General features: G+C 38.5%; 1 pseudogene; it reads left to right on the forward strand.

The window, feature by feature from the left end:
- The first annotated feature begins 5896 nt into the window (after window positions 1-5896).
- On the forward strand, window positions 5897-7642 carry LOC147419924 (uncharacterized; annotated as a pseudogene).
- The last annotated feature ends 16203 nt before the right edge of the window (window positions 7643-23845 follow it).

Genomic DNA, 23845 nt, shown 5'->3' on the forward strand with positions numbered 1-23845 from the left:
ATGGAAAACTCTACGAGTTTCCATCATGAAGCAATTTCTTCCAAGCGATACTAAAGATAAAGTTCTTACCGAATGGCGCGGCTTGAAGCTCCTCTCTCATGAGTCTATCAACAAGTATGTAGATAAGTTTTGGGATTTACATCTCAAAGCTACTGTCTTTCAAAAGATGGACTTTGCCGAGCAAAGACAACAATTCTGTGCGGGATTACCTGAAGAGATGGCCGAATATATCAACTCTCAACAGCCCGGTACTATTACCGAAGTAATCCACCACACCATGGTTGCTTCACGCATCAATTTCCATCAAGGGGCTAGACGTAATGTCAAGCCCATGGAAAACAAAGATAAAAATGATGCAAAGGGGAAATCCAATGCTCAAAATAATTCCCAAGGCACTTCCAACAACAACAACAACAATCGGTCCAAGGAGAAGGGAGTTTACAAAGGTAAAAACAAACTCTCTCCTGAAGAGCTTGAAGCTTTTCGCAAGGACCATAAGTGTTTCAAGTGTGGGGAGCAAGGACATGGCTATCGTTCTTGCCCCAAGAAGAATACTCGCAATGAGACTCCTAGGGCTTCCACCATCAAAGCTCCAAAAGAGGATGCTCATTGCAAAGGATCATCACTCTCCTATGCTTGGGGAAAGGTAAGAGAGCATGATGCCTTCATCTTGTTTGACCCTGGCTCTACTCTCAACTTCATATCAATAGAGTTGGCCACCAAGTTGGGCATTCAAGCTTTTGAGATGGGAGATATAGTAACAGCTGATGCAGCTTTCAAGGGACAACAAGCCTCCGTTACTCCCTTGATTGGGAAGTTGAGGCTTCATGTCCAAAGCTATGTCGACAAAGAAGACTTCTTCATCTCTCCCCTCCAACATCAGGATGTTATCCTAGGGGCACCATGGTTTGATCGCATGGCTGCCAACATGAAGTTCCCTGAAAGGAGAATTTACTTCACCTACAGGGGAAAGAACATGTATATAGATGCTAATGAGCGTGGTCGCACTATTCCACTTGTAAATCCTCTTTCTTTTGATAAATCAATGAAGAGCTCAGTTTCTGCGTACATGATTTATGTCAAAGAGTCTCTAAAAGCTAATAATGTTTCATCAAATGAAAATGATAGGAATCAAGAAGAGTTAGACTTGTCTACTTTTCTAAAAGGATTCCAAGATGTGTTCATCGATGATATCCCTATGGACCTACCTCCAAAACGAGGGGATGATGACCATCGTATTGAGCTCCTTCCAGGAAGCTCACCGCCTAACAAACCTCCTTATCGAGTCTCACAAGCTCAACAAGAGGAGATCATGAGGCAAGTACAAGAGCTGGTAGACAAAGGGATGGTGAGGCCTAGTTCTTCTCCCTTTTGTTCTCCAGTCCTTTTAGTGCAAAAGAAAGATGGTACATATCGTATGTGTGTGGACTATCGAGCACTAAACCATATCACTATCAAAAACAGATTTCCCGTACCTCGGGTAGAAGATCTGTTTGATAAGCTACAAGGCTCTACCTACTTCAGTAGGATTGACCTTAAGAGTGGCTATCATCAAATAAGGATAGTGGATGAGGATATCTTAAAGACCGCGTTTCGCACAACATTTGGTCTTTATGAATATCTAGTCATGCCTTTTGGCTTGACTAATGCACCAGCTACGTTCAATCGTTTGATGGAGAAAATTTTTAGACCATATCGAAAATTCACTGGAGTGTTCTTCGATGATATCATCATCTACTCCAAGTCTTTGGAGGAACATAAGCAACATCTCCAAGTGATTTTTCAAGCCTTGAGGGAGAACAAACTTTTTCTCAACCAAAAGAAAAGTGAATTCTTCCTTCAAGAGATTCAATATCTAGGCCATATTATCTCTCACGATGGTATTCGTATGGATCCATCAAAGTTAGAGGTAATAAAATCATGGCCTAACCCAAGGAATCTACATGAGCTAAGAAGCTTTATTGGTATGTGTGCATACTATAGACGCTTCATAGCAAAATTCTCTCAAGTAGCAGGACCACTACACGACTTAACCAAGAAGAACGTTAAGTTTGTATGGACTGCTAAGGAGCAAAATGCTTTTGAAAAACTCAAAGAGAAGCTTACTTCCCAACCAGTCCTCGTGCTTCCGGATCTCTCAAAGCCATTTGAGGTCCAATGTGATGCTTGTGGTGATTGCCTTGGAGCGGTTTTGCTTCAAGAAGGGCATGCCATAGCATATGAGAGCCGAAGGCTCAATGGTGATGAACGAGTCTTGGGCATTTATGAGAAAGAGCTTTTAGCTGTTCTACATGCCCTAGACACATGGAAGCACTACCTATTGGGGACTCCATTTATCCTACGAACCGACCACCAAAGTCTCAAGTATTTCATGACGCAAACCAAGCTTTCCGACAAACAAATGAGGTGGGCAAATTTTCTTTCGCAATTTAATTTCCATATTGCTCACATAGCTGGTAAGCACAATCAAGTTGCCGATGCACTTTCACGACGACCAAAAGTTAATGCGGTGTCTATAGCTACTCACAATGATCTATCCTCTATGATAGATGAGTATGCTATTGAACCTGACTTTAGAGACATAATGTCAGCCCTTGCTTTGGGGAAGAAAGAGGAACCATTCACCTTGCAGGATGGTTATCTTCTCCACGGAAATAGGCTATGTGTTACCCATTCCCTTCGTGAGAAGGTTATGTATGAATCCCATGCTCCTCCATATGCAGGGCATAGAGGTATTCAACCTACTCTCCGAGGAGTAGAGACGTATTTCTATTGGCCTACCATGAAAGTGGACATACAAGAGTATGTTTCAAAATGTGTAGTATGCCAAAAGACCAAGTATGATAGAGGGAAGCAACCTGGATTACTCCAGCCATTGCCTATTCCAAATTCACCATCGGAGAGTATATCCATGGATTTCATCTTTGGATTACCCAAGTCTATCCATGGGAATACAGGAATATGGACAATAGTCGACAGGTTTAGCAAGCAAGCACATTTTATTCCTGTCAAAAAGACTAGTAAGGCACATCAAATGGCAACTCTCTTCATATCTCAGATTTTCAAACACCATGGATTACCCACATCCATCGTGTCAGATAGAGATCCTAGAATGACCAGTAATTTCTGGAAAGGTCTCTTTGAAAATCTAGGAACAAGATTGAATTTCTCTTCGGCCTATCACCCACAAACGGATGGCCAAAGTGAGATAGCCAATCTTACGATACTCGATCTACTCAAGACTTATGTTACCGAAGTAGATCAACGCTCACAATGGGAAAAGTATTTACCGCTAGTAGAGTATGCCTACAATAATATTGTACATACTTCTAGGGGCAAAGCACCTTTTGAGATCATAGAAGGAAGACCTAAAAGTCCCTTGCTACTGAAAGTACATGGGAAGATCTTCGCCGCCGATGAGTATAGCCGTGACCTACAAGAATCTTTTCAAAAGATTAGGGAGGCTATAGCCATCTCTCAACAAAGGCAAAAAGCTGCTGCTGATAAGCACAGAAGAGCCTTAATGTTCAAAGAAAATGATTGGGTCTTACTCAAGTTTCCTAAGGCTCGATTAAGGCAAACGACAGGCAAAAATCCTACGGGCCATCAAAAGTATTATGCTAAACTAGCAAAAAGATACTATGGTCCTTTCCAAATCTTGAAACCTATCAATGAGACGGATTATCAACTCAAGTTGCCCAACCATTGGCTTATACACAATGCCTTTCATGTAAGCTTACTTAAGCCCTACAAAGGAGAGCCACCAATTGAACCAATTATTGAAGACCCTCCCGAAGTTGAAGACCAAGAAGAGGTGCTACAACCCGAAGCTATCCTTCGGCATGAAGACAAGGTACTACGACATGGTAAGATTATCCGACGGTATCTTATTAAGTTCAAAAATTATCCTTTTGAAGATGCTAAATGGATGCAAGGAGTACAACTTAAGGATAGTATGAACCTTGTCAATGCTTACAATGCTACATTAGAGTAAGCAAATGTACAAATTTCTTTTAAATAACTCATGTTTTTGTCTTATATGACTAGTCCTCTTTTTAATTGTGCACAAATTTAACTAGTATGCATGCTTAGAATCATGTTTGTGATGACGACGTCTCTCAAACACCAAGTAGAATTTGTCACTCTACTTTGGGAGAATGAAATGGACTAAAGAGCAGACATGCTTGCGGCAGCTATGTCTCCCAAGCACCAAATGGATTAGTCATCCATCTTGGAAAGATGTCGTAGGGTAAAAAGGGATCCTTTACCCGCTAAGTACGATTGACTAATGACTAAGACTTTATCTTTTCTACCTCATAGTCGAGGACGACTATGATTTCAAGAGAGAGGTAATGTCATAAAATCTAATATCCAACTAACCCAAATGATTTTCTCATATTAAATTGATCACTTAATGTGGGAGAATAAACGGGAACAAGTGTTAAGATATAGGTATGTGCTTATAGATCTATCTCAACACGGGGCCAATGGTAAAGGGGCCCAAAAGGGAGATGGTCTATCAAAGAGCAAGGCTAACCAATGGAGCATAAGACCTTAGGGTTAGCTTCATTGAAGACCTCCAATAAATGTGTGTAAAAGTCCTTTGAACTTAAGTAAGCTAGGGCTGAGCTTGAGGTGGGAACCCGGCCCAAGCTCGAGGTGCTTGTCATGCTTGAGGTATTTTTCATGCTTGAGGTGCTTGACTGGCTCCATGCTTGAGGTGCTTGACTTGCTGCATGATTAAAGTACTTGAGGTGCCTTGAGAAGCTTGCCTGAGATGCTTGTGGGAACACCCCCTAGTTCAAGTGCTTTGTCATGCTTGGTGAGTAAGGTGCTTGATCACCTAAAAGTCAAAAGCATTCCTACAAGAGGGGGGGCGAGCCCTTTTCCTAGGGCCTAGAGAGAGAACACCCACTCACACACACAAGGGAAGCCCATCTTGAAGAGGCAGCAAGGACACATGTCAGGCCCCTACCCATGTTACCTTCATGTGTTGCTTGAAGCCTATTGGCTAGGCTTCAAAGGGGTCCAATGATAAATTACATGAATTATCTAATTGTTTTAGCATTTATCAAGTCCTCTCTCTCAAAGGGGAAAGGGGGACACTTGTCCCAAGGCTACCCATGTTGCTTGTGATTGGCTAGGCCTGGAGGGGTCCAATGAGCTTCAGGCATGAGCTACAAGGGGGGGTCGACCCAAGCAAGCTAGGGGGGTGCCTAGGGGGTATACTCACCCACACACACTCACAAGCACTCTCCTTGTGTGATATGCAAAGTGCAAGAGCTCCCTCTCCAAGCAAGTAGAGGTTGAGAGCCTACACCAACACTCTTGGCTATGGAGTGCAAATCCAACCAAGAGCCATGATTCAATGCTTAAGCTTGCCATCTCCTTCTTCTTCATTACTATGCTATTATGTATGCTAGCAACAAGAGTATGATAAGTGAGGAACTAATTCTTTCTCCTACGAAATGTTTCTTCTTCCTCTTCCCTACCCTCATTCCCTGCTAGCTCTCTCCACCTTCGAAGGTGTTTGAGGTCTTGGGACTGAGGCTTGGGATAGTTAAAGCTTTCTTCAAGTTTATGTTATGTTTGTGGTGCATGAAGCCTTCCATCTTCATGGCATCACCTAGGTCACAAGGAACACAAAGACTGTATTGTAACAAGTCTCTCTTTATGGGAGAAATCATAATACAAATGCCTATTGGAGGGGGGACCGGCTCCACATAAATCCAGTCCTCAATTGTTGTCATGTTCTCTAAACTCTCTCTCTTGCAAAAGTATTGTCTATGCCAAGTTAACTAATTGCTATGATTATGTTGCTATCTTCAATTATGTCTACCCGCTATGCTCACAAAATCATTTCTTGAAAGTACTCTCATTAAATTCCGCTATTCTCAAATTGAATAGGCAAATTCCATTACATGCCAGATGAGCATCAAGATGCTACTACTCTATATGGGGTGCATGCAGAGGAGCTACAAAATGAAACAGAGGATATGTGTTTAAACGGAGAGCTCTATATAGATATAGGAAGTTATGCTGAGTTATGCGAGGATGAGAGAGAGATCTCTTAAAGCCACAAATATTGTATTTGAACAATTTTGCTCCGTGTTGTAAAAGCTCTGGTTCTCTAAGTACCTTCCATGGTGTATAACGCTGTTTTCTACTCGCGCTCACATCTTTTGTTTGAAAATTCCAAGTTTTCGACTTGCCTCTTCTATCACTCAATTCATTGCGTCATTGTATTTATATGCGTCATTACGTCATTGTATTTAATGGTCTTTGCATCATTGTCTACTCTATTCATTCAATATTCGTGTGTTTAATGCAGGTATGGATGATGAGGAGTTTCTTTCTTCTTTGTCACCGTAGCAGAGACAGTGGTACGTGGAGCATCATCGCTCTAGCGCATCATCGCGCATTCCTACTCCATCCGCATCTCCCTCTCTTTCGGTGCATTCGGCGCGCTCCGAAGCTTCGGCGTCGACGAGACGAGCTTCACACTCGTCTAGACACTGGTGCTCTAGTGGTGGCGGTGGCGGTTGTTGTGGGGATTCCGCCACGGATGCCTCCACGCCGCCTCGTGTTTGACGAGGCTCTTTACCCTCCCCTTCTTTGCCCGCCCCCACACCAGCCACAACATCGCCATCTACGCCAGGTTTTGCACGGCTGACTGTTCCTAGCAGTTACACACCTCTACCTACTCTGCTAGGAGCCACCCCACTCGACACTCCTCGCTTCGGGGCCCAGACACCAGTGGAGATACCTGACGTCCGTAGCCCCATCGACACGTCACTAGAGACCCCTGCCGGGACACCCAGGTTCACGTGTCACTGGCCAGAGGGCTTGCCTTACTCCGTCGACTTCAGTGGTGGCATCATCATGGATGATGACGGCAAGAAGGTGATCTCGCGCATGCGTGGTCTTTGCTCTCAGCTGTTTAGACACTACATACTAAAAAAATGGAGTGAAGTACCAAGTGATTTAAAAAGCAGAGTCATCAACATACTTCATGATGAGTTTCCCATTCCAACACGGGATCCGCGCTTCAATGAAGACCTGATGAAGATTCGAATGCGCGAATACTGCAAACACAAGCGTTCTGAAGTGAAAAAATCAATCAAGCATGGGTGGAACAGGCCAGATTGGCTGGCCAAAGAAGATTGGAAGAATGCGAAGAAAGCAATGCGCGAGAATCCCGACAAGTGGAAGCAACAAAAGGATGCAGCCAGAGCACGAGTAGAGGCAGGGAGCTCGCACCACTTGGGGAGCGGTGGATGGGCATCATTTGAGGCCGATTTTGTAAGTGTTTTCGCATTGCTCTTTATGTTCGATAGTTTAGGGTTTATGAGTTTTTTAATTCTAACATAATGAATTCTTTGTATGTTTTGACAGTGGTCGATGACAGGACGTGATCCCACACCGTACGAGCGCGAGTACGTAGGCAGGAAGGGCTTAAACGCCCTGATGGACATTCTCAGTTCTCATGGTGGCATGGTTGTATTAGGGTTTACTCTTTTCTATTTTTTGTATTTTTTTATAAATGTTGTTATATGTTTATACTTACTGAAAGTTGTCTTATTGTCTTTTTTTGCAGAATCTGACAGATACGCCGCTTGGACGCGATGAGACGTCTGACTAGACGACGTCAGTTTAGCCGTATCTAGATAGCATTAGTTTAGGGTTTCTCATAGCTTATGTATCATGAGACGGATTTTATATGTCTTTTTGAACCATGTATATTATTACATTTGTCACCGCAGTTCATTTTGCCAATCAATTCTTTATGCCTATGATGTTGTACAATTGTCATTATTACATTTGCCTATGATGTGTACAATTGTCAATTTTACGCTTGTCAATTTTGCAAACAATGCGTCTTGTGGGTGACTATTTTGGGTCTATTATCTACCCTTGCACTTTTTTTAAAAAGTGAATCAAGTACAATATGGTTGATGGGTGACAGGGCATTAAATGCCCTGTCACCAAAAAAAAAATCTCTCGGGCGTCGCTATAACCGTCGCTATTTATGGCTCTCTAGCGTCGCTATAGACTTCTGTGTAAACATCGCTATAACCGTCGCTATGACCGTCGCTATGGGCATCGCTATATAGCGACGCTCATAGCGACGCATATAGCGACGCCTATAGCGTCGCATATAGCGACGCTCTCGTAGCGAGGCTATTAGCGATGGTTTTAGCGACGCCGGGGGTTATAAAAACCCAGTGTATTTCCGTCGCTAACAGCGTCACAAGAGCACACAACCTCTTGTAGTGAAGTGGTGGACCTTGGTTCTCTCTATGCTTCAAATGGACAATAGATTAGAGAGACAATGGCCTTTTTTTTCAATGATTTTATTTTTTGGAAACCATGGAGGCACCATGTAAAAGGCACTCTAAGTCTTCCATACAATGGACCTATTGGACTATAAAATAATGATATCTTTCTTTGATCTTGTCATTATTTTATGCATAATATTTTCTTCTTTTTGCAGACACAAAGGAGTTAAGTGATATAAAAACTAGATGTATTTTCTTCGTTTTGCAGACACAATGGAGTTAAGTGATATAAAAACTAGATGTATTTCACACCATGATTGGCATGAAGATCCTTTTGGGACACCAACTTTTCCTATTCCCAAAGATGTAATTTTCCATATTAACGGTGTGGATTTTGAAGTGCGACGTTCATGTATTCAAGGAGCTGGTTATGGGCTATTTGTGCATACTACCTTGGAAAGTGGTTTGACTATTCTAAACTATGTAGGGCATAAGTATATATTTCAAGATTGGAAAAAGATATGAAAAATATTTCCAAGAGCTTATAAATATTCTCTTCTAGAGGATCCAAACATAGAAGAAGAGGAAGACCAATCATACATTATTGGTTGTGTAGAAGAAGGAAACGTGTCGGGCTATATAAATAGTTCTCACAGTACAAATGTCTGTCCCAACGTACACTATATATTTGATCCAAATTTTCCACCTTGGTATAAATGCACCTCTTCACACATCAAGTCAGAAGAATATGGCCATGTATGCATTGAGACTATTTGTCAAGTTGAAGCAGGAGAAGAGTTGTTTGCTGACTATAACTTTACTTGGCATTGTAAAGTATTGTACATGGATGGAAATCTCAAGTACATGCATCATTTTCATTTTTCATGGATGAAATCTCAAGTGAATATAGCATTTGATTATTGTTTAGTTTATGCTCAACGAGAATCTAGAGTGCTCTTATGATTTGTGTGTTGTCTAACTTATTTGATTGCCTTGGCCATAGAATCTTGATTCTACGCTAGATTTGTGATAAATCTTACCAAAATTTAATCAATGTCTAGGTTGGACAAGTGGTGGGGCTTCAAACATTACTGTTTTAAACAAGTGGAGTTATCTTACTTGAATAAGTGGTGGCCTTTGAATCCAAATCTAAGCCAAATCTCTAATTGTTTGCTTGTAGTCTAGGTTGGACATTTGGTGGACCTTGTATCCTTGTTTCCTCAACAAGTTGTGGCTTTTAGTTTTCACTTTAAGCACTCATCTTTAATAAAGTGTAGGATGGAAAATGTTGAGTTACTAGATTGTATTTTAGACAAGTGGTGTTGACGGGAGCAAAGAGAACCCCGAACCCCGACGGCCTCTAAAACACCGGGGACCGAATGGCGCGCCTCGAGCCTGTCATGGTAAAGCAAACAGGGGGCACCACCTAGCTTCAACGGCTAGGACGCAAACAACACACCACCATAACAAAGTTTTCATCCAAGAGAGATGGATGCTTGGGAGTAATGATGAAGAGGAAAGGGAATGAGATCAAGTGAGAGAGAGAGAGAGAGAGAGTGAGGGAGGGGGTATAGCGGCTTAGTACTTAGGCACCACAAAAGGATGGCGAATCCGCACACCCTTCACACATACACAAGCTCACTCCAAAGCACAAGACTAGGTGGCGATTCCGCACACCTCACATGGGCAAAACATTGCAAGAAAACATACTCACAAAACCTCAAGCTTTATTTAGAGAATTAGGCGATGAAATGGGGAGCATAGGGTAGGGGAATGAGAAGGGAGAGAGTGGTAGAGCACATGGCGGATAGGTGGGAGTTGATGGCGAAGACTCGCACGAGGATTATGGCCATCATACTTCATTTAGTTGCCCTTCATCTTCCATAGCCAAGGGTGTAGAGGTCATGCTCAAGACAAGCATGGTGATTGCGGTGATGGTGATGGTGTGGGTGTGTGTGTGTGCACTAGGCACACACAGTGCATAGTGTGTTCTTTGGTGATGTTGTGTGTTTTTGTGTGATGGTGACCCCTCTTTATATAGGGGAGGAGGGGGGAGAAATTCTAGAATTTAAAAATGAAGAAATCATTATCTACATAGGCCATGTGACTGTGGGCCCCACTTGTGTGGCTGTGTGTATATGTGCCAGAACAGCAGTCTCATGAGAGAGAGACTAAGAGAGAGAGATGGGTTGATGAAAAAAAGTGAGAGGTGACATGGAGAATAAAGTAATTACAAGAGGGGAGAGAGGGGAGTGTGTTCAGAGGTGAATCTGTGTGCAGATGTGTGTGAACACAAGATAAATCAGGTAACCACCGGGTGGGGATGGGTCTGTGGGCACCTTTTTCAGTGAAACTGAGTGTGTGTGAGTGTGGGGAAGGTTATTTAGCTACAAGACAAGAGACATGGCGCCCTTTAGAGAGAGAGGGGGGTATTTGGGTCATGGGATATGATAGGAGAGAGAAAGAGGGGGTGGGGTATACTATTTTGGAAGATAGGGTAAGTTGCATGTGAGTTGGTGCATTATTGGTGAGTTATAATGCATTATTGGTGAGAGGTGGGGTAGCTTGAGGGGAGAGAGAAAAGAGAAAGGACAAGGGGAAGAGAACGGGGTTTGACCTTTTGAGTGGAGGAGAGGAAAAGGGACACACGGCGGGGCAACAGTGAAGAAAAAGGAGGCAAGGTGGGGATGGGCTACCCCGCAGGCATGAGGTGGCTTATTTTACCTTTCTTATATATTTACATAATCATACTTTATTTTTTTCTTACTTTTTCCAATGCCTTTTATCACTCCCTCCCTAAGAGGGGGTTTTCATGGGGTGGGGACGAGAGAAGAGGGGTATGGGAGCTTGGCTTGTGAAAAGCCCCCATCAGTGTTTTGTGTACGAATGTTGAAAATAGCTGCAAGGATTCTAACAATGACTTTACCTTAAATAAATTTCTTACTAGGAGTTCTACATATAAATATGGTGAATAAAATTCTAGTGGTTTTGAGATACCATTTGTGTGTGTGTTTTCTTAGATTCACAAACTGGGATGGATAATGCTCCTATGGTTCAGTCAAAAACTATAGAATCCATAGATTCTATGGTTTCTAAAGTGCCCAAGATGGATGCTATTTCTATACTAGAGTCTAGTGTTGTGCAACTTGAGCAAGCTTCCAACAATGAGAACCAAGAAATCGATGCTTCAAAAATGCAACATACATAAAAAGAGACTGAAAAGTCCACTCAGGCGCTATTGCCAATTGCTACTACGTCATGTAGTGTAGATGTTCAGAAATCCATGCTTACAATTATATTGGATTTAAATGGTCTATTGTTGAAATGTTCCCCTCAACCATCCTCACACCACAACTCAGTGCAAATGGATTCAAAAAGATATATTATACTCAGGCCAGGTTGCATTTAATTCTTGAAGACTATTTTATAGATATTTAATGTTGCAATTTGGTCAACAACTACTAGGAATAATGTGTATCAAATCCTTGCAGCACTAAACAACTTAGCTGAGGATACATTGTCTTTCTTTGCAATTTGGTCGCAAGATGTTTGCTACACCGCTCAAACTCAAAAATTGTTTAGACCCGACAATCCAAACGTTGAGGCAATGTTCAAGCCTCTAGCCAAAATTGCCATGGGGTTTGAATGTGATCCACAAAGAACAATGCTTATTGATGACTCTCCTTACAAGGGATATATTTCACTATAAAAAAATTTCATTTTTCCATCACAATTTGATGCTGAGAAGATGGTTGACAATATGCTCTTATAGGAGCTACTACCATACTTGATTTAGCTTGATGATAGAAGGGATGTGCATGATTTAATTGCTTCTAATCGTTATGGAAAACCTATAGTGAATACAAACAAATCATGGAGTATTGGAAGCAGAAAAATGATGTTTGGTCAGCTAAGGTGTTCTTTACAAGAAGAATACCACCTGCAAAAGGTGACAAAGATGAAACTACCATTGAAGACGCAAGTGACACAAGCCACCGCAATGAAATGAGAAGATCCCAAATACAAGAGATCTTGGCAAAGGAGCGTACACCCATTGAAAGCATGAAGGCATCACAATTGACCACTTTAGCTAGGCAATTGGGTTGTAACACAAAAGGAGTTTTGAAGGAAAGCACAGCAAAGGCTTATATAAATAAGGTGAAAGCTGAGAACAATCTTCTAAGGCTGGATAGAAACCAACCCTAAGGTACTAGTGACATGTCATATATTCTTGATACACATGCTTGAACACTCATGTGCATGGTATCTAACAAATCTTTCTTTTTATTCCTTCCTGTACGATCTTACAAAGGATACTACTAGATGGAGCTCAATTACTAGAGATTTTGATATTTTTGCTCAAAATAATGAAGCATTCACCTACATTTTTTGTTTATTATCAATTTATTGAGAGACTTTCTTTTAATTTGTAATCATCAAATGAAATGAAAAGTATCCTTCTTATTAAGATTGCTGATCTTTTTCTCGTTCAAAACTTTCAATTGTGATTTGTAGTTTGAAAAAAACTGTCAAAGATCCAAGTCTTTTTGGATTTACTTAAGTTATTAATTGTGAAAGATCCAAGTCTTTTTGATTTACTTAAATTATTGATTGTCTATGTAATAGTACTTAAAACAATATCGGATGGCTTTCTTGCTCCCATGTCTCACATTGGTCTTTAGGTAAGACAAGTGGTGACCTTGAAAGTATGGTCTCATATCTCGATCAAGTGAAGAGACATGAAGCTTAAATATCACTACTATGTATCTAGTGTTAAACTCCATCGCGACAAAGATACTAGAGTGCCAAATTGCAGTCTAGTTTAAGTGAAAATCCATTTGAGCTAAGGTAAAACTTATAGCGCCTCATTTTTCTAGGATTCTACCCCATCAAGGAAGTTAGAATCTAGCACAAACCAGTTAAAACTCTTTTGGAGCCTAGATAGGACAATTTGTGGAACTTAAGAAACTTATTATTGAGCTAGAGTCTAGTTTAGATAAGCAAAAGATCTTCAAACCAGCACTTGACTTTCTTACTATTCAATATTCAAAGTCCCTTGAGGCTAACAAATTACATACCTACTTGTAACCTAACTAAGGAGTAATTATATAGATCTAATCAAGTATATATAATGAGTCTTCAAACTAATAAACCAAGGGAAGAGAGTAGCAATGTCCACTACTTGTCCAAGCTCAGCTCTAGAAAACATAGAAAGATGCTAGTTCTACTAATTGTCTAATTATAGGCATGGAGAAATGATAGAAGGTTGACCACTTGTCCAACTATCATCTCTAGTAAGATGGGAGGTTTGGCCTTAAGATTCACCATGTAACCAACGTATACATCATTGTATTGTGAAGAGTAGAAAAGCAAAGCTCCACCACTTGTCCAAGCTAGTTCTAAAATCCACATGGAGATAAGCAAGCTCCACAGTTTGTCGAATCTCTCTTCCATTAAAACATGAAAAAACTCAGCTATGTTGTACAGGGGACTTTTTTCCAAGGTCCACCACTTGTCCAAGCTAGGATCCATTAAAACATGGAAATAAACAAAGCTCCACCACTCGTCCAACCTTTAGAGTTGCGAAGTGTATGGGTTGTCTAAACTAGGTATGGGAAAATAATTGAAGGTCCACCACTTGAAACATGGAGCGAAGCAAGCTCCACCATGTCTCCAATATGCTAGACTCCATTGAAACACCCTAAACCGATGATATTTTGTACATAGGGGATTTACATTCAAGGTCCACCACTTGTCCAACCTAGTGTCCCTAGTAGCTTGATAGGTTTGGTCTTAAGATTCACCACTTGTCCACTCTATGTCATTGTATTAAAAAGGATTGGGTGTTAAGGTCCACCACTTGTCCAACCTATAAGGTTATATTTTAAATGGTTTTTTTTCTCACAACTTGAACTACCCATGATATGTTTTACATGGGAGGTTTGTTTCAATATCTGCCACTTGTCCAAGCTAGCTCTATTGAAACATAGAGAGAACCAAAGGTCCACCACTTGTCCAAGCTAGGCTATATTGAAACATGGAGAGAAGGATGCTCCACCATTTCGCCAAGATAGGCTTCATTGAAACATGGAGAGAAGCAAGCTCCACCATCTCTCCAAGCTAGGATCCATTTAAATACCCTAAAACCATTTTATTTTGTACATGGGGGGTTTTATTTCAAGGCCCACCACTTGTACACTCTATGTCATTATATTAAGAAGAACTATGTATTAAGGTCCACCACTTGTCCAACCTATAAGGCTATATCTTAAATGGTATCATTTCTCTCCACTTGAAATGCCCATGATATGTTTTACATGGGAGTTTCATTCCAAGATCTACCACTTGTCTAAGCTTACCATATTCAAACATAGAGAGAAACAAAGGTCCACGACTTGTCCAAGCTATGCTCCATTGAAACATGGAGAGAAGGAGCCTCCACCATTTCTCCTAGATAGGCTCCATTAAAACATGGAGAGAAGTAAGTTCCACCATGTCTCCAAGATGCTACGCTCCATTGAAATACGCAAAACCCATGATATTTTAAGGTCAACGAATTGTCCAACCTATTATCCCTAGTAGGTTTGGTCTCACGATTCACCACTTTTCCACTCTATGTCATTATATTAAGAGGAATTGGGTGCTAAGGTCCACCACTTGTCCAGCTGATAAGGTTATACCTTGAATGGTATTTTTTCTCACCACTTGTAATGCCCATGACATGCTTTACATGGGGGTTTTGTTCCAAGGTTCACCACTTGTCCAAGCTAATTCTATTGAAACATAGAGAGAAACAAAGGTCCACCACTTGTCCAAGCTAGGCTACATTAAAACATGGACCTTAATACAAAATTATTCCTAGTAGCATGAGTGATATTTTGTACATGGGGGGTTTGCATTCAAGTTCCACCACTTGTCCAACCTACTTTTCCTAGTAGGTTTGGTCGCAAGATTCACCACTTGTCCATTCTATGTCATTATATTAATAATAATTGGGTGTTAAGGTCCACCACTTGTCCAACCTATAAGGTTATATATTAAATGGTATTTTATCTCACCACTTGTAATGTCCATGATATGTTTTACATGGGGGTTTTGTTCCAAGGTCCACCACTTGTCCAAGCCAAATCTGTTCAAACATAGAGAGAAACAAACGTCCACCACTTGTCCAAGCTAGGATCGATTGAAACATGGAGAGAATGATGCTCCACCATTTATCCAAGATAGAATCCATTCAAACATTGAGAGAAGTAAGCTCCACCATGTCTCCAAGATGCTACAGTCCATTGAAATACCCAAAACCCATGATACTTTGTACATGGGGGTTTACATTCAAGGTCCACCACTTGTCCAACCTATTATCCCTAGTAGCATGAGTGGTTTGGTCTCAGGATTCACCACTTGTCCACTCTATATCATTATATTAAGAAAAATTGGGTTTCCATATCTAAATGGATCTTTGCTTGGATAAGTGGTAGACCTTGAGACCTAAATCCCCATTCTACACTAGAGCATTGGTTAAGCCTTATGCACTTCAAGTATACCTTTAACAACAAGTAGTAGTTATTAGTTGACTTAAGTTTAGTTGAACTCCATGGTATTGAGACTAAGAGAGAGTGTAGCATAAAAAAGAGTCAGGATTTTAATTTGACTTTCTTTCTATTAATGAGTAGATCATAGATGGATTTTGGTATGTAATAAAACCTTAGGGTAGACAATGTAAAACTCATGTCTATTGTTGTGTTTGCATTAAGTGTTCTTTTTCTTTAATTTCAGAATCATTACAGAAAAATGGATTGGTTATATGTTGGCATAAATTGAAGAAAACTATTGAATTACCCATCCAACCTCCTTCAAGACCTTGTCCAAGGAATCAATCACCTCCTTATCACCTACCACTTACTTTCAAGGACATCAAAAGAGTACTTATCTTGGATCTAGAGGGGTTACTTCTCAGCACAAATGAAATGAAACATGGAGATTCTATGCCAGCATGGGCTCAACACATGCGACTTGTGGAGGATAAAGATGAAGTTTATCATGTGGTGCAATCAGACGCACAAAGTTTTTTGGATTTTTGTGCTGAATACTTTGAGCTATGGATATGGAGTTGCTATAACTTAACAAGGGTGCAACGCATCACACAAAAATGTTCTCCTGAGCAGTATACCAAGTTCAAGGTGTTTATGAGTAACAAAAATTGCCAAAATCCAAATATCATGTTAGGATTTACAAGGGTTTATCACAAAAATTTGAGTGATATTTGGAAGATATTTGAGGATTTGGATGCAAACAATAACTTAATTTTTTATGACACTCCATATAGGGTGATGTGGAACATGCAAGGGACATATCTTATATTTCCAAAAGATGTGGAGGCAAACTTCCGAGCAACTTCAAAACTTCTTGCAGAGAACCATAATTCCATGGTTGGTAGGATGGTTGTATGCAAGAGATAAGAGAGTCTATACATACAACACAATTGTAAATCAGTATAGTGATTCTGAGACAAATTGTAAGGTTTCCAGTTTTTGAAACCTTAAAGGTTGTATAAAGCTTAATCAAACTGATATGATTATTGAAAAAGCAATGTAGAATTGTCCGACCATGGCAAATATTGGTATTTTTGGAATCTTAAGCACAGCAAACCCCGGGCTAGAAATTTTCAGAATTGAATTCCGATAAAAACTGGCATAGTTATGACCCCTGGAAGTTTACACAGTGAATTTAGTAAAATAGGTAAAATTGAAGGGTTGCACTAATCATTTAAGCATAGACTTTATTAAAGTCCTCCTAGATATTTACCAATTAAGCAAAAATAGGTCAAAATATAGCATAATTGATATTTTAAAAGCTGGCAGGTAATGGGAGGATCATCACTGACCTGCCAGGGACTCATTTAGCAGCAGGGGTCGTTTTTTGACCTATAGGGGGCTGCTTGAACTGCAAGCAACTGCTTTTTTAAGCCTGCGAGAGCTTAAGAGTGCTAGAAAACTATAAATAGGACCCCTAGCTTCACATTTTACACAGACTCGGAGCCTTGCTACTCTCTCTCTCATCTAGAGAGAACACTACGCAGAAATCATTAGAGTTTAATCTCTAATTATTTAATCCTAACGGTAATTAACCTAATCCTTCTTAATTAGCAAGGTTAGATTAAGATAAATTGTTAATAAATCAAAGATTAGGTCTATGCATGCTCCTTAAACCTCTTTAAATTAATTAATCTTTGCTGATTATTGTAATTAAGCTTAGTAATATTAAGCTAATTCATTATCCTATCATATTATGCCTGAAATTAGCCAAATTAACCATGAATTAATGATAAATATATTAATTAAGCTTAGATTAATACGAGGTAATTATCAAAGTTACATTAGATATTCATTAAGCTAGGAAAATTATCCTGTAATTTTTTGAGTAATTTTCCTAATTAATTAGGCATAATTACTCTATTTTTTGAGCTATTTAAATAGGGGAAATTAGTAAATTGATTTAAATTGCTATATTATATTTATCAGTGGTTAATTGGGTATTAAGGAACCCGTGGTAATGATAAAAATCTCAGATAATGAATCTAGCTAATTAATTAGGTAGAATTACTCTATTTTTTGACCAATTTAAATAGGGGAAATTAGTAAATTGATTTCAATTTTTGAGATACATTTATCAATGGTTAATTAGATGTTAAGGAACCTGTGATAATTAGGAGAAGCTCAGATAATTAATTTAGCTAATTAATTAGGCATAATTACTGTGTTGTTTGAACAATTTTAATAGGGGAAATTAGTAAATGGAATTCAAATGCTTCCATATAATTATGAGTAGTTAATTAGGTGTTCAATAACCAGTGACAATTAGGAGAAGTTCAGAAAATTAATTTAGATAATTATTTTAGCTAAAATACCCTGTTTTTTGAGTAATTTTAATAGGGGAATTTAGTAAATGGAATTCAAATGCTTCCATATAATTATCAGTGGTTAATTAGGTTTTCAATAACCCATGATAATTAGGAGAAGTTCAGAGAGTTAATTTAGATAATTATTTTAGCTAAAACACCGTGTTTCTTAAGAAATTTTAATAGGGGAAATTAGTAAATGGAATTCAAATTCTTTCATATAATTATCGGTGGTTATTTAAGTGTTCAAGTACCTGTGATAATTAAGATAAGTTCAGAAATTTAATTCAACCAATTACTTTAGCTAAAATACTCTGTTTTTTGAGACATTTTAATAGGGGAGATTAGTAAAAGGAATTTAAACACTTCCATATAATTATCAATGGTTAATTAGGTGTTTAAAAACCCGTGATAATTAGGATAAGCCCAGAAAATTAATCTAGCTAATTACTTAAGCAGAATTACTCTATTGTTTGGACAATTTAAATAAGGGAAATTAGTAAATAGGTTCAAATTGAATTGAGTTATTTATTGTAGGTTAATTAGAAGTTAGAAAACCCGTGATAATTATTCTATTCTCAGATAATTAGTTTAACTAATTATCTTAGTGAGATTACACTATTTTTAGGACTAAATTAAAGGGGGAAATTAGTAAATCATGTTGTATAATTACATGCTATTTATCAGAGCTATATTATAGGGCGAAGAGGCCGTGATAATTATGACAAGGTTGGGAAAGTAGTATAGATATTTATCAAAGTCAAATTACACTAAATTTAGCTAAAAGCTAAAGAGGGAAATTATTAAATCATGCTATATGATTACATGCTATTTATCAGAGCTATATTATAGGGTAGAAAGGCCGTGATAATTATTTTAAGGTTATAAAAGTAGTATAGATATTTATGGAAGTCAAATTACACTATTTCTAGCTAAAAACTAAAGAGGGAAATTAGTAAATCATGCTATATGACTACATGATATTTTTTAGAGCTATATGATAGGGTAAAGAGACTGTGATAATTATGATAAGGTTAGAAAAGTAGTATAGATATTTATCTAAGTCAAATTGCACTCTTTTTAGCTAGAAACTAAAGAGGGAAATTAGTAAATCATGTTATATGATTATATGCTATTTATCAGAGCTATATTATAGGGTAAAGAGGCCGTGATAATTATTCCAAGGTTAGAAAAGTAGTATAGGTATTTATCTAACTCAAATTACACTATTTTTAGCTAAAAATTAAAGAGGGAAATTAGTAAATCATGCTATATGATTACATGCTATTTATCAGAGCTATATTATAGGGTAAAGAGGCCGTGATAATTATTTCAAGGCTAGAAAAGTAGTATAGATATTTATCTAAGTCAAGTTACACTATTTTTAGCTGAAAATTGAAGATGGAAATTATATAATTAAGTTAGAAAATAATAAGATAATTAATATAGGTCAAAAATATTCTTATCTACTTGTGGTAATTATACCATAGTTAATTTAGTGAGGTTAGTAAATCATAATGGACCAAAAGTCTTATTTTGAGCAAATGATTAATTAAAATAAATAGACTTGTGGTTAAAAGGTTTTAGAACAATTATAGTAAGTGCAAACCTATGATATCAAGTTAAAGAAATGAAATCTTTAAGAGAAATTAAATACAATAAATATTAAGCCCAAAATAAGTAAATTATTAGCTTAAAAGTTGATAGGAAAATTAGGAAAAAGATATAGAAAATTTTAAGAAAGTTAGGAGAGCTTAGAAAACCCTTAGGGAAGCGGTGGAAGAAGTTATCATGCTTATATAGACAAATAAGAAATTACTAGGTCAAGAATTTACCAATTAAGACTATATATTTAACCTTGGATGGGTTACGGTTGAATACAAAGGTTAAGTTTAGATTTTGAACTATTTACCTAATGATTAGACGTCCTTTTTATAAGGATAATAAGTTATGATACTTAAAAGGACCGGAGCAAATCCTACATCTGATGATGAGGACGTAGCTCCAAATTAAAATGAACTAGAACGTCGCACGACGACGAAGCTGGGTCTAGTAGTAGGCCTACGGAGGAGAGTCTTCGGGCACCAGCACAACAACAGATGGCCAATCAATCCCAGGTGGGTTTCCCATTATTCAATTAACTCTTTAATTAGTTTAAGTTCTTTTATAAGTTAGCATTGCATACGTAAGAAGGATAAATTGGCTGAAAATGGAAGGTAACTTCTAGCGTGCATTTGTTTAGAATGTAGGAAAGAATTGTTTGGGTGGGTTAAAACTGGTTGAATTAGGAAAGATATGTTTGATCATCCTTAAGACAGCTTGTCTCAAGACACCTCCGACTCCTTGATATAAATTGATGATAATGATCGGCTTTCTAGCGACGGTTAAGTCGGTTACCCGCATGAACGATGATTTTCTACTCCGTGTCATGTCTTGATGTTTCTACATAAGTTAGGATACCGTTTTTTTATCCTAGGGGAGCCGCCCGGTTGAATGGGCAACTGGTTTGGTGTATGGGCACCCGGAACCTTGGGTGGGGGTTTATCCACTCCGGATTTGAATAAGGAATGGGTGTCGTTTTTCACCCTTAGGTGGTCTTGAGACAAGAAGAGTACTGGTCATGGTTATTATGGATAATGTTTTGATTGACAGTACCCTCTCTTAAGTTTAAAGATGTTTGTTTTCGGAAAGAATTCTTTCAATGCTGTCTTTAAGGAATTACTGTGATGGAACGTTAAAAGAAACCATTATTTTAAATGTTAAAACAATGTAATAATAAGATAAATGAATCTTGTGTAAGTGCGGGGTGGTAAGTGGGGATTGACTAAGGTTTTCAATCATGGACGGGTGGACCTGATTAGTCAGGTAACTATCCATTCCCGTGCACTAAAACGTCAAGGCCTAGAGACCTGTCAAGGATCCCATCCCGATCTTGGTGTAGGCAGGTTGGGGATCTTACACAAATTATGCCCTTGGTGTGTACTTGTCAACACGAAAGCATTGAATAAATATGGCCATAAGATGCTTTTTTTATTCTAGTGTGTATCTTTCAACATTTGTATAATTTGATATAGTCTTTAAAAAAAAAAAAAAAAAGTTTGTCAATTTTATGAACACTTCAATGGAGTGCACCCTACTCTAAGGGGACTTCAATGTAATATTGGAGTGCATCATATTGTAAGGGGACTCTGATGTATTGCTAGAGTGCACCCAAATTTTTGGGGACTCATTTTTTATTTGATTGGGGCATATGTTGGGTCATATAGTAAAAGAAATTCATTTTTTTTCAATTCATATCGAGGTTGCATTTATTTGTAACTATGAGAGAATTGATGTTTGATGTCAAAATAAAACTTGTAAGTGTGGATCAGAGAATTCATGGAGTTTAAATATGTGAGAGGGATCTTTTTCTTGGGCACAAATGTTTGCTTCAAGAATTTTGTCATTACATACTTTATGTGAAAGAGTTTTAGAACCTAAAAGACTTTGAAAAGAAAACTATGGAATCTAAGTGCATGTATTCTTGAATGGCTTGAAAGTTGATGTATACATGCATGTCTCCTTGATGAAGATTTAGATATGACAAGATGCAAAGCTAGAATTCTTGTACGTTACCTTTGTCAATTTGGTAATAACATATTTAACTTTCTTCTCTTATGGGTGGAAAATATATTATTATGTGCATTTGGAACCTAATTGCTTGACCTTCAAACCAAGATTCGTATGTTATTTTTTCATATACTTTTTGTAATGAATTAAGATTGTGGATACAAGGTCCACCACTTGTTCAAGCTAGATCTAAGAAAGTATATATACTGAGTCTTCAAACTAGTAAACCAAGGGAAGAGAGAAGACGGGTCCATCACTTGTCCAAGCTCATCTCTAGACAACATAGAGAGATGTTAGGTCTACTTCTTGTCCAACCTATCATCTCTAGTAAAATGGGAGGATTGGCCTTAAGATTCACCATGTAACCAACCTATGCTTCATTGTATTATGAAGAGTAGAAAAGCAAAGCTCCACCACTTGTCTAAGGTAAATCCAAAATCAACATGGAGAGAAGCAAGCTTCACCATTTGTCCAAGATAGGTTCCATTAAAACATGGAAAACCTCATATATGTTGTACATGGAAGCTTTTTTCCAAGGTCCACCACTTGTCCAAGCTAGGATCCATTAAAACATGGATAGAAACAAGGCTCCACCACTAGCTTGTCCAACCTTTATAGCTGCAAAGTGTACCGGTTGTCTAAACTAGGCATGGGAAAATAATAGAAGGTCCACCACGTATCCAATATATTATCTCTAATAGCATGGGAGGTTTGGTTTCAAGATTTAGGAATTGGCTGACCTGTATTTCATTGTATTATGATGAATTTGGTTTTAAAGTCAACTACTTATCCAAGCTATAAGTTTATATCTTGAATGGTATTCCTTCCCATCACTTAGAAAACCAATGATATGTTGTACATGGGGGGGTTTGTTACAAGGTCCACCACTTGTCCAAGCTAGTTTCATTGAGACATGGATGAAAGAAAGCTCCACCGTTTGTTAAAGCTAGACTCCATTGAAATCTAGAAAATCCATGCTATGTTGTACATGGGGTTTTTGTTTTAAGGTCCAACACTTGTCCAAGCTAAGCTCCATTGAAACATGGAGAGGAGAAACACTCCACCACTTGTCCAAGCTAGGAAACATTGATAGTAGTTTGTTTAGTTTGAAGATCCACCACATGTCTAAGCTAACTCTATTGAAACATAGAGAGGAGAAAAGGTCCACCAATTGTCCAAGCTAGGCTCCATTGAAACATGGACAGAAGCAAGCTCCACCATTTCTCCAAGATAGGCTCCATTTAAACATGGAGAGAATCAAAGGTCCACCATTTCTCCAAGCCAGGATCCAGTTGTCCAGGCAATAAGGTTATATCTTAAATGGTAATCTTTCTAATCACTTGGAATACCCATGATATGTTTTACATGAGGGTTTTGTTCCAAGGTCACCACTTGTCCAAGCTAAATCTATTGAAACATAGAGAGAAGCAAAGGTCCACCACTTGTCCAAGATAGTCTCCATTGAAACATAGAGAGTAGCAAAGGTCCACCACTTGTCCAAGCTACTCTCCATTGAAAAAAGGAGAGAAGCAAGCTCCATCATTTCTCCAAGATAGGCTATCCTGGATAAATGCACCTTGAAACCAACCTTCCTATGAGGCAATAGAGAATATGCTACATATTTTATGTATGCCCCATGCCTCAAATTAAGAAGTTATAGATTAGAAGTGGATCTTCCTTGAATGTCACATGCAGTAAATTAAGGAAAAATAGACAAGTGGATTGTATTCCTCAATGGATCCTTGATTTCACAAGTTGTGAACCTTTAGTCACTTTTACATTAACTTGGACAAGTGGTGGACCTAGAAACAAAGCTCTCCATGTTGAGATAAATTGTAGGTAGGACAATAGAACATAGACAATGATAATGGATGCAATATACTCGTCTCCTAATAATCCAATTGATTGAAACCATGGTATTTTCGTTGTTTTCATTGTGTATTGTATGTGCATAAAGTGGAATGAGACCTTAAGAAAACTCAAATTTTTGACAAAATCTCTATATTTTGTACATGATATATTGAAAGTTGTTCAACCTGGGAATTCAGATTTTCCCACT

Source organism: Adiantum capillus-veneris, chromosome 29, assembly GCF_014529385.1.
Source record: "Adiantum capillus-veneris isolate H3 chromosome 29, ASM1452938v2, whole genome shotgun sequence".
Classification (NCBI taxonomy): domain Eukaryota; kingdom Viridiplantae; phylum Streptophyta; class Polypodiopsida; order Polypodiales; family Pteridaceae; genus Adiantum; species Adiantum capillus-veneris.